The sequence below is a fragment of the Trichosurus vulpecula genome, chromosome 5 (assembly GCF_011100635.1).
Source record: "Trichosurus vulpecula isolate mTriVul1 chromosome 5, mTriVul1.pri, whole genome shotgun sequence".
NCBI classification, from domain to species: Eukaryota; Metazoa; Chordata; class Mammalia; order Diprotodontia; family Phalangeridae; genus Trichosurus; species Trichosurus vulpecula.
Genome location: NC_050577.1, coordinates 187,245,229 through 187,257,538, shown reverse-complemented (window position 1 = coordinate 187,257,538; position 12,310 = coordinate 187,245,229).

The following is a 12,310-nucleotide window of genomic DNA, read 5'->3' as shown; positions in this document are numbered from 1 at the left end:
ATTTTCTTCCATTTTTTCATTCTTTTGAATTTGTTTGATTGATTCATGATATCTTATATAGTCATTAGTTTCCACTTGCCCAATTCTAACTTTTAGGGTGTTGTTTTCCTCAATTAGCTTTTGTACTTTCTTTTCCATTTGACCAGTTGTACTCTTTAATGAGTTGTTTTCTTCAATGGATTTTTATATCTCCTTTTCCATTTGACTTTTTAAGTAGCTAAGTTGTTGAGTCTTTTTTCATAATTTTCTTCTATGACTCTCGTTTCTTTTCCCAGTTCTTCTTCTTCTTCTTCTTCTTCTTCTTCTTCTTCTTCTTCTTCTTCTTCTTCTTCTTCTTCTTCTTCTTCTTCTTCTTCTTCTTCTTCTTCTTCTTCTTCTTCTTCTTCTATATGATTTTTAAACTTCTTTTTGAGCTCTTCCATAAATTCTTTTTGAGATTGAGGCCACATCCCAATTTTCTTTGAAGTTTTGCCCATTAGTGTTTGACATTATTGTCCTCTTCTGAGTTTGTGTCTTGGTCTTCCCTTTCACCATACTAACTTTCTATGCTCCAATTTTTGGTTTTTGCTCATCTTTTTTTGAGGGGGGCTTTTCTCTTTCTTTTAAATTTGATCTACATACCCAGGGTAGAAGGGGATCTGTCTGAGGCTTCTTGTGCCAGTGGCTGCAGGTCCTGGCTATTATCCGATGCTACAATGATGTTGCCCTCAGGTCCATGGGGGACTCTAATGTTGGTGCTGTGTTCAGGGGGTGGAGTGTGGGGTGGCTGGGGTTGCTGGATTCTATAGAGGTCTGGTAGCTTACTTGATGCTGACTAGTGTCCTATAGACGGTGTCTGGCATGTGCTGACTCTAGGTGGGGTTTTTCTGCCTTTCCCTAGGTCTATACTGGAGCAAGAGGAGGTCTGGCCCCTGGAGGCTGCCTGCCTGCCTGGAACCATTCTGAAGCATTTGATGGCTCTGCCATAGGAGGAAGCCAGACTTCCTGGAGCCCAAAACATGTGGTGGTTCTCAGAGCTGGAGTTTGCCAGTTCCCCAGATGTGCTAAGGAATGTGGGAGGTCTTGGTGTTGGCATTAGCCTGCTCTACCACACAGGCTCAGGATCTCCTCCTGCTCTGCTGAGGTGGAGCTTGCTGCTGGCTTGCTGGAATGTTTCCTGTCTTGGAATGGTTGGCTTATCTATCTATTAATCTATCTGTCTATGTTCATTTTTTTACTTCTCATTTAACTTTTTTTTCTTTTTTATGTTTAGATTTATCTACTTCTGAGAAGGGAAAGTTTAGGTCCCCAACTAGTATAGTTTTACTTTCTATTTGCTCCTGAAATCCATTTAACTTTTTCTTTAAGAATTTGAATGCTATGCCATTTGGTCCATATATGTTTAGTATTGATACTACTACTTCATTGGCTGTGGTTCCTTTTAACGAGATGCAGTTTCCTTGCTTGTCCTACTTAATTATATCTATTTTCGCTTTTGTTTTGGCTGAGATTGTTACACCTGCCTTTTTTTAACTTCAGCTGAGGCATAATAGATTTTGCTCCATTGTACCTCTGTGTCTCTGTTTAAAGTGTGTTTCTTGTAACCAACATATTGTTGGTTTCTTGTTTCTAATCTCTTCTGCAATCTGCTTCCATCATATTGGCAAGTTTATTCCATCCATATTCAGAGTTATGATAACTAACTGTTCATTTTCCTTCATCCTAATAGCTTTGGTTTGTCCTTCCCTCTCTCTTTTTATCTTGTCCCCGCCTCTGAAGTCTGTTTTTGCTTCTGATCACTGCCTGATTTTATCTGTCCTTCACTTTTATTACTTCTTTTTTTTTTTCACTTAGCCACTTCCTCTCATATTTTTGTTTTAGATAAAATAGATTCATATTACTAATTGAGTATACATACACATATATACTATATACACACATATACTCTTTCTCTCTACATATACATAAACATACACACACATACGTATATACGTGTGTGTGTGTGTGTGTGTGTGCATTCCATGTTTGAAACAATTTAGAATTGAGTGAGGTCCTAGTATTGCCAGTCCCCCCATTTTCTCCTCAACAATTTGGAACTATGCCCAAAAGACTATGGGGCCATGCGTGTCTTTTGACCTAGTGGTGCCACTGCTAGGTCTGTATCCCAAAAGAGATAAAATGCATATATGTAGGGATATTTATAGTAGTTCTTTTCTGGTGTCAAGGAGTTTGGAATTCAGGGGATGCTTATCAATTGGGGAAAGGCTGAATAGGTTGTGGTATGTGATTGTGATGGAGTACTATTGTGCTATAAGAAATGATGAGCAGGATGCTCTCAGAAAAAAACCTGGAAAAATTTACATGAGCTAATCCCAAGGTGAAATGTACTGTGTAAAGAGTAAAAACAATATATAAGATGATCAATTGTGAATGACTTAGTCATCCCCAACAATACAATGATCCCAGACAACTCTGAAGGACTTATGGTAAAATATGCTACCCATCCCAAGAGAAAGAACTTATGGTGTTGGAATACAGATTGAAACATGCTTTGTTTTTTTTTTTTTTTTTTTTGCTTTCCTCATTTTGGGGGGGGGGGTTGGTTTTTTTTGGTCTATGTTTTCTTTCACAACATGACACTTAATGGCAATATATTTTGCATAACTACACATGTATATCCTATATTGAATTGCTTGCCTTCTCAGTGAGGAGGGTTGGGCAGGGGAGGAAAGGAGAGAATTTGGAACTCAAAACTGTAAAAATGAATTTTTTTACATGTAACTGGGGAAAAATAAAATACTAAACCATTTTCTTGCAAATGTAAAATTTCTTTCTTAAATGCTTTTTTCATGTGAGATAATTTTCCACATTCTTACTATCCCTTCCTCCTTCTTCCAGGGTATCCATCTTTCTTGCCTATCTCACTTCCACACCCTCTTTCTATGTAGAATCCTATCTGCCATAATAATGATAATAATGATGTTGCATTTATCTCTTTCATGTTTACCTTTTTATGCTTATTTTGAGTCATATTTCAAAGACAAATTTTCTATTCATCAGGAATGCTTAAAAGTCCTCTATTTCATTAAGTTTCCATTTTTTTCCTTGAAGAATTACACTCACTTTTTCTGGGAAGGTTGTTCTTGGTCATAATCCTACCTCTTTTGCCTTCTGGAATATCATATTTCACACCCTCTGCTTCTTTACCACAGTAGCTGCTAAATCTTGTGGTATCCTGACTGTGGTTTCATGGTGTTTAATATTTTCTGGCCCATTTTAAATATTCTGTTTGACCTGAGAGTGCTAGGATTTGACTATATCTCTCCTCAATATATTTTCCAGGTTAGTTATTTTTTATAAGATATTTCACATTTTCTTCTTCTTTCTTCAATTTTCTACTTAGTTTTATTGTTTCCTGATATCTCATGAACTCATTAGCTTCCATTTGTTGAATTCCAATTTTTAAAGAGTTATTTTCTTCACTGAGGTTTTTTAAACCTATTTTCCATTTGTATAATTCTGCTTTTTAAGGAATTTTTTGATCAGGGAATTTTTGTATCTTATTATCCATTTGGCCAATTTTATTTTTTAATGTTGTATTTTCAATTGCATATTCAGTATTTTTGGTGCCTTACCAAGCTGTTAATTGTGTTTTCATAGTTTTCTTCTTTTGCTCTCATTTCTTGACCTATTTTTTTCTCTACAACTTTTATTTGAGTTTGAAAACAAATTTTAGTCTTCCAGGAATTCTTGTTGGGCTTAATATCCAATTCATTTTTCTTTTTAGTATTTGCTTGTAGCTGTTTTGATTTCATTATCTTATTCTGTGTTTGTGTTTTGATTTTCAATGTCACCATAATAGCTTTTAATGGTCAGGATTTTTTTTTGGTTGTTGTTGTTGTCATTTTCTCATTTTTCCACTTTAATTTTTGATTTTGAACTTTATGTTACGTTTGCACTATATTCCCCAAATAGGGGTGGGAGGAGCACTCTCTCAAGATTCAAGCTTTTTCACACTGATATTTTCAGAGCTAGTTCTAGGGGCTTGGAAGTTTTTGGTGCCTCCAAGGGGGTGTTGTTTGGAAAGAGATGTGGTAATTGCTTTCCAGAGATACCCAGAAAGGGCTTCAGATCGCTTGCTATTGAAATTGACACTACTCTTCAGAACTTCTCCTCCTGTGGGGCCAAAAATGATTCTTTAAGTCAGGGTCCCTGATTCTTTGGGACATGAAGTGATTGTGTTATTCAGGGTCCCTGATCTCTTATCACCAAAATAAGTATTTTTCCCTAGGGCTTCCCCTCCCACTTGCCTAGAAGTGATTATGTCTGCTCTTGAAGATTTAGCAAACAATGTCTGGTCCTGCATCTAGTGCTAATTCGGGGGTTCTCTGTAATTTCTTTCTGATCAGTTGCCAGGTTCCTTTAGCATCTCTGCCTTGAGAACTCCCAAAACTTCTCTTACTTCTGTCACCTCTACCTGGTCCCACCACTGATGTATCACTCCTACTTTTTGTTGGCTCTGCCATTCCAAAATTGGATCTGATGTATTATTTTAAAGGCTTTTTTCTTTTGTAGGGGAATGTTGGGAGAGCTCAGCCAAGTGCTTTCTCTACTCCACCATCTTGGCTCCAACCCTACAAATCCTAAACATATTATTGGTTAAATTATTTTATTCATCTTGTTCTCATTCTTTAATATATGTCAGATAGTAATGGTCAATAGGACATGTCCCTATTCAAGAGATAATCATCGTCATTATCATCACCATGATCATCAGCATCACTATTGCCTTGTTTTTATTTATGTATTGTACTCAGACAGAAATAGTCTAAGGACAAGTTGATATTTTGCTATTCATTTTATATGCTTAGTATTCTATGAAATCTTGCACATATAGATAAAATATTACTTTTTGTATTTAAATAAGAGTATGTGCTTTGGAATATATGATCACCTTCTGTGGATTTACTGAAATCATCTTTGAAACAATCCTAGTCGAAAAAGTTATGTGAAGGAAGACATGTACCATATCCTCTATCTCTATGTAGTTTCAATTTCTTTCGTGAAGTATGTACATTTTGAAAGCTTTTTATGCTGTATAGTTTTGAGGTTATAAATACCAATATGGCCATAACTTTAAAAATATTATTTTAAAGATTTTTTTGTGGATTAATGTTATATTCAAGCAATTTTGTGCAATAGTACAGAGCTGTTTATTAACTGAGTTCTCAAGGACATTTTGAGGTTTATATTTATATTACAAGGATTGGTCATTTGCCAATCAATGAAAGATAGAAAGCTTTTGATGTCTGACTCTACCTTCCAAGTCATATTATTCTAGGTTTTCAGTAGGTGCTAATTTTTTTTCAGTTTGAAATGATATATTGTATAGTTTTTACCATTTGCTTATGTAACTTGTGTTGAACACTACCTCTTCGCTCTTTAAAAGTAATTTATTGATTTGTTCTGATATTGATCAGGATGTGAATTGTCATCATAAACTCCTGTTTCCCTAAGCCAGTTCATATGACTCAACAATTTCTTTAATGCTTTTTTGTTGACATATCTTTAACTGATTTCATGTAGATGTCACCCAATAAGGGCCTTTTGACTCCACAATTGAATGGGAATTATTACATAGCCTCCTTTAATGGAGACTACGAACCACTTTGGATTGTATCCATTGAAGTCAATGATCTATACATGTTATCAATATTTTAAGTAAAAGAATGTCTATTCTAGAAAATTCTGTAGGTTTTAGACCAATTAATCCTGTGATCAAAGAGTGTTTGTCATGCTTCTTTTGGGTGAAGAAGTGTTAAGTTTTATAGCTGCCTTAGGCTAATAGACACTAAATTTCTTTTATATTGTATAGCTTTATAAATTATGTTTTCCACATCTATGTTTTGCAATTATTATTGTTAATGACATTATTATAAACTATAAAGAAAGTCTGTAAATATCTGAATGATGTTGAAAACTTATGTTTAGAGAAATGGACTGGAATGTATGTCACATTAATCACATTCAGTTGCAGGATATGAAGGTACTATGCTTGGCCAGGGTTGTGAGTAATGGTGAAGCAGAGGAATACTAATACAGTTCTTTCTTTGGCAACCTTCATTCTGCTTGCTCATTTCCAGGAAGGTGTAAACTTTGCTGGAATACTCATCTTATTGTGACCTTGAGGCCACATGTGGCTCTCTAGGTCCTGAAGTATGGCCCTTTGACTGAATCCAAACTTCATAGAAGAAATCCTATCCTTTCATTAAGGTGATTTGTTCTATGACATTTGGATTCAATCCAAGGGTCACACTTGAGGACCTAGAGGGCCACATGTACTCAAGGCCACAGGTTCCCCACCCTTGAAACTCTCATCTGTTCCCCAGAATCCAAGGTATCAAAAGAATGATGAGGCATTGTTAGGATTAGGTATGAATGAGCATGGTCATGATTTATAGAAGTAGAGGATAATTTCAGTTCCTATTTTGAAAGATAGAATCTTGGGATTCCAAGTAAAGCACTATTTAACATTAGTTGTGCCTTTATAGTTTGGGAGTTTTGAGGCCTATGCTGCCACCAGGTGGATGGTAATGCTTTATTTACATTCCCCATATCTTAGCTAACCAGAGATATAATTGAGTGAAAGAAAATATTATCTCTTTCTAGTCAATTGTACTTAAAAAAATAAAAATGCAACTCTACCAAAAATACTTAGCATTAATATTAATTAATGTTATAATTTATATATGTTATAATTTAAAAACTAATTTGAGAAAAGGCAACTATTTTGCTACTCTCTAATTATTATACTTTAAATCATTTTTCTTTAACATATCTTGATGATTTTAAAAGATTTGAACACTTAAGTACTCCTCTGATCTATTTACTTAGATCCTAGAAGATCTGTAGGATCTCTGGATAGGAATTCATTCCTGTCTTACCCATCTTAGAAGGAATAACCTTTCTCCCTCATTCAGCTATTATACACACACACACACACACAGAGATATATAGATAGATAGATAGATAACATCTTAAGGACTCTTTAATTTAAGGAAGGCTTTTGTTATACTCCTTTATAGCTTGCCATGTAAAATGTTCCAGAAGTTTCAACTACCTTCTATTTAAATATTTTGGTTTTTTGCCTATTTCTCTACATTAACATACATGAACTTCTGAAAAAGAAATGTCACCCTCATTCTATCCTCTTCAATCAGTCAATCAACAAGTATCTATTAAGCACCAAGTGTGTGATTGACACTATACTAGAGGATAAATATAGAAAGATAAAAAGGAAACAGTCTCTACCCTCAAGGATTTTACGGTCAAGCTGGGGGAGAAAACATGTGTGTATTGTCATTGTAATGACAAGCAAAGTGGGACTTTTTGTTGTCTTTTGTTTTGGAGTGCTTCTCAGCACTAAGAAAATCAAATGCCTCTGTTTGAGTCTTACCTTTGTTTGTAGGAAGGACCACACCCTTTTGCTAGTCAAGTCATGAGAGGTGTGAAACCCTCAAGAACTGTGAAACCCTTGAGAGGTGTGAAGCACTCTGACCCTGAAGAAGTATATATATGTGCAATACCATATACCATATACCATGAGCAAAGCTCAACTTTGAAAAAAAATTAGCAAAAAAAAAACAAAAAAAGAGCCCTGAACATAGAAAGCTACTGTGGTGACAGGGAAGATCTAAACACAAACACAGAAGAGGACAATAATGGCCAATATCTACATGCAAAGCCTCAAAGAGGAATGTAAATTGGTCTCAAGACCAAAAGATCCTCTTGAAAAAGCTAAAAATGTATTTTAAATGTCAAGGAAGAGAGGTAGAAGTGAAATTGGAAAAAGAAATGAGAGTTATATAAGAGAATTATGGGAAACAGAGTGAATACCTTGGAAAAGTAAGGACAAAATCCACTGAAGAAAACTAATTCTTTTTTTTTATTGAGATTTTTATTTTTAGTTTACAACAGTCAATTCCATATGATTTTGATTTCCATATTTTCTTCCCCCCCAAGACGGCATGTAATCCCATATATATTCTACATATAACTTCGCATTCAACTTATTTACACAATAGTCAAGTTGTAAAGAAGAATTATGACCAATAGAATGAATCGTGAGGAAGAAGAAACAAAAACAAGAAACAAAAACAAAAGAGAAAAAAACACACACAAAAAAAGGAGGGCAAACAGATTTCCTCAATCTGCATTCAGTCTCCATAGTTCTTTCTCTGGATGTAGATAGCTCTCTCCCTCATGAGTCCTTTGTAGTTGTCTTTGAACCTTGTATTGCTGAGAAGAGCCAAGTCTATCAAGGTTAGTCATCACAGAATCCATATAACTGTGGTTGTGTATAATGTTCTCCTAGTTCTGCTCCTCTCACTCAGCATTATATCATGTAGGTTTTTCTTGGTTATTATGAAGTGCGTATCTTCCCCATTTCTTATAGCACAATAGCATTCCATTACATTCATATACCACAACTTGTTCAACCATTCCCCAATTGATGGGCATCCCCCTGATTTCCAATTCTTTGCTACTACAAAAAGAGCCACTATAAATATTTTTGTACATATGGGTCCTTTTCCCTCTTCTGTGATCTCTTTGGGATATAACCCTAGAAGTGGTATTGCTGGGTCAAAGGGCATGAACATTTTTATAGCCCTTTGCGCATAGTTCCAAATTGCTCCCCAGAATGGCTGGATCAGTTCACAACTCCACCAGCAATGTAACAGTGTTCCAATTTTTCCGTATGCTCTCCAGCATTTATCATTTTCCTGTTTTGTCATTTTAGCCAATCTGACAGGAGAGATGTGGTACCTAAGAGTTGTTTTGATTTGCATTTCTCTAATCAGTAGTGATTTAGAGCATTTTTTTCATATGCCTATAGATACCTTTAATTTCTTCCTCTGAAAACTGCCTGTTCATATCCTTAGACCATTTATCAATTGGGGAATGGCTTGTATTCTTATAAATTTGGCTCGGTTCCCTGTATGTTTTAGAGATGAGGCCTTTATCAGAGACACTAGTTGTAAAAGATTTTCTCCCAATTTTCTGCTTCCCTCCTAATCGTTGTTGCATTGCTTTTTTTTATACAAAAACTTTTCAATTTAACGTAATCAAAATTATCCATTTTGCATTTTGTAGTGCTCTCTATCTCTTATGTCATGAATTCCTTGCTTTCCCATAAGTCAGATAGGTAAACTATTCCTTGCTCTCCCAAATTGCTTATAGTATCAGCTGTTATTCCTAAATCATGAACCCATTTTGACTTTATGAAAATGTGAAATATGCCCAGTTTCTGCCATACCATTTTCCAATTTTCCCAACAGTTTTTGTGAAATAGTGAATTCTTAGCCCAGAAGTTGAATTCTTTGGGTTTATCGAAGAGTAGATTGCTATAGTTGTTGACTACTGTGTCTTGTGTACCTAACCTATTCTCTTGACCCACAACTCTGTTTCTTAGCCAGTTTTGTTGACTGCTGCTTTATGGTACAGTTTAATATCTGGTATGGCTAGGCCACCTTCCCTAGCATTTCTTTTCATTAATTCCCTAGATATTATAGATCTCTTGTTCTTCCAGATGAATTTTGTTATTATTTTATCCAGCTCTGTAAAATAATTTTTTGGTAGTTCAGTTGGTAAGGCATTGAATAAATAAATTAATTTAGATAAAATTTTCATTTTTATTATATTAGCTCAGGCTAATGATGAGTAATGCCTTTTCCATTTATTTAGATCTGACTTCATTTGTGTGAAAAGTGTTTTGTAATTATGTTCATATAGGCCCTGGGTTTGTCTTGGCCGATAGACTCCCAAATATTTTATAGTGTCTACAGTAATTTTAAATGGAATTTCTCTTTCTCTCTCTTGCTATTGCCTACCTGTACCAGATCTAAAACTATATTAGAAATTGACAATCATCAATAGTATTTGGTACTGGCTAAGAAATAGAGTGGTGCATTACTGGAACAGGTTAAGTGCACAACTATAGTAAATGACTATAGTAATCTACTATTTGAAAAAACCCAAAGACTCCAGCTTCTATGATAAAAACTCAATTTCAGAAAAAGCTGCAGGGAAAACTGGAAAATGGTATGGCAGGAACTAGGCATAGACCATCATCTTACACTGTATACCATGATAAGGTCAAAATGTGTACATGATTTAGACATAAAGGGTGACACCATATGTAAATTAGGAGAACATGGAATAGTTTACCTCTCAGATCTATGGAGAAGGGAAGAATTTATGACCACTAAGAGAGGGATGAAATGCAAAATGGATAATTTTGATTATATTAAATTAAAATGGTTTTGCACAAACTAAACAAATGCAAGATTAGGAGGGAAGCAGAAAGCTGGGAAACAATTTTTAAAGTCAGTGTTTCTGATTAAGGCCTCATTTCTCATATATGTAGAGAACTGAATCAAATTTTTAAGAATCCAAGTCATTCCTCTATTGCTAATTGGTCAAAGGACATGAACAGGCAGTTTTCAGAAGAAGATATTAAAGTTTTCTATAGTTATATAAAAAATGCTGTCACTGTTGATTACAGAAACGGGAATTAAAACCACCCTGAGACGCCTCCTCACATTTATCAGATTTGCTAATATGACAGAAAAAGAAAATGACTAATGTTGGAGGGAATGTTGGAAAATTGGGACACTAGTACACTGTTAGTGGAATTGTGAACTGATCCAACCATTCTGGAGAGCAATTCAAACTATTTCAAAAAGGTTACAGACAGCCCATAAATAGTACTACTAGGTCTGAATCCCAAAGAGATTAAAAAAAAAAAAAAGGAAAAGGACCTCTATGTACAACAATATTTATAGCAGCTCTTTTTGGGGTGGTGAAGAATTGGAAACTGAAAATTGCCCGTCTTTTGGAGAATTGTGATATATTATTGTCTTGGAATATTATTGTGCTATAAGAAATCATGAACAAGACGTTTTCAGAAAAACCTGGAAATATTTGCATTAATTGGTGTGAAGTGAAGTGAGCAGAACCAGGAGAACATTGTAAGCAGTAGCAACAATACTGTGTGATGATCAATTCTGAATGACTTAGCTATTTTCAGCAATACACACAATCTAAGACAATACCAAAGCGCCCATGATGAAAAAATGCTATTTTTAGAGAAAGAACTGGAGTCCGAATGCAGATAAAAGCAAACTTTTTTAAACTTTTTTTTTGGTATCTTCTTTCACAAGATGACTTATATGGAAATGTTTTGCCTTATGTAGTGTTAAGCAGGGTGAGACTTTTTGCTGTTCTTCTCTTTTGGGATGCTAAGGCTGTCAAGTTCTTTTGATGAGTCTGGCCTTTGTTTGAATATTGCTGGTAAAGTGGGATCTTTTGTCTTGGAGTGCTTCTCAGCACTGGGGAGAGTCATTGATTTGTATATGACATATGATATGGTGCTTTTGCACACTATGGTGTTGGTGATTTCTCATACCCTAAATGGTGAGCCTCAAGCCTGCAGGGTCCTGAACAGAGTGTATGCACCAGAAGGTTAGAGTTTCACTTTTGGGGGTACACTCATTGAAAGAATGTGGGTGACGAGACTCTGGGCAAGCTGTTGAAGACACCCTCTCTGGCTTTGTAATTCAGATATTGGTGGTTCTTTAGGAACTATGAATTGTGATTTGAATGAGACAAAGTGTGTCTGTTGGTATTTGTAATTTGTTTGTATTTGCCCTGAAGTTCTTTTCCCCCTGAACTAAGTGAATGGTATATGTATGTTTAATTAAATTGAAATTGTTAACCCCTTAAAGTTGCTTTTCTTAGAAAAGTAGATCAAAGAATCTGTGTTGGCAGCCCTTCCTGTGTGCTGCTGTTGTTGGTCTTACACAGCCACAGTAGCTGCTAGCAACATTGTTATTACACCTTACTATACATGTATAATCTGTATCAAAGTGCTTGCCTTCTCTATGAGATGGGAAGGGTAGGAGGGAAAGAATTTGGATCACAAAATTTAAAATGAAAGAATAAATGTAATAATTTTTTACCTGTAATTAAAAAAAAACACTTTTTCTTTTTCAAAAAAGGTATTTTATGCTTGACATGGGGAAGACTATTATAAAGGTATAGGGGAGGAAAATGTTTTGTGCAAAGCTAACTTTATCATATTGTAGAAATGGTAGAAGGAGACAACATACCATAAGACTTGAAAGATAGGCTGGAGTCAGGTTGAGAGGGGTTTTAGATATCAAATGTCTGAAAATATATTTGATTCTTGAGGTAACAGGGAATTACAATTGTTTATTGAGTAAGGAAGTAATATAGTCATTTTTGTCCTTTAGGATAATCACTTTGGTAT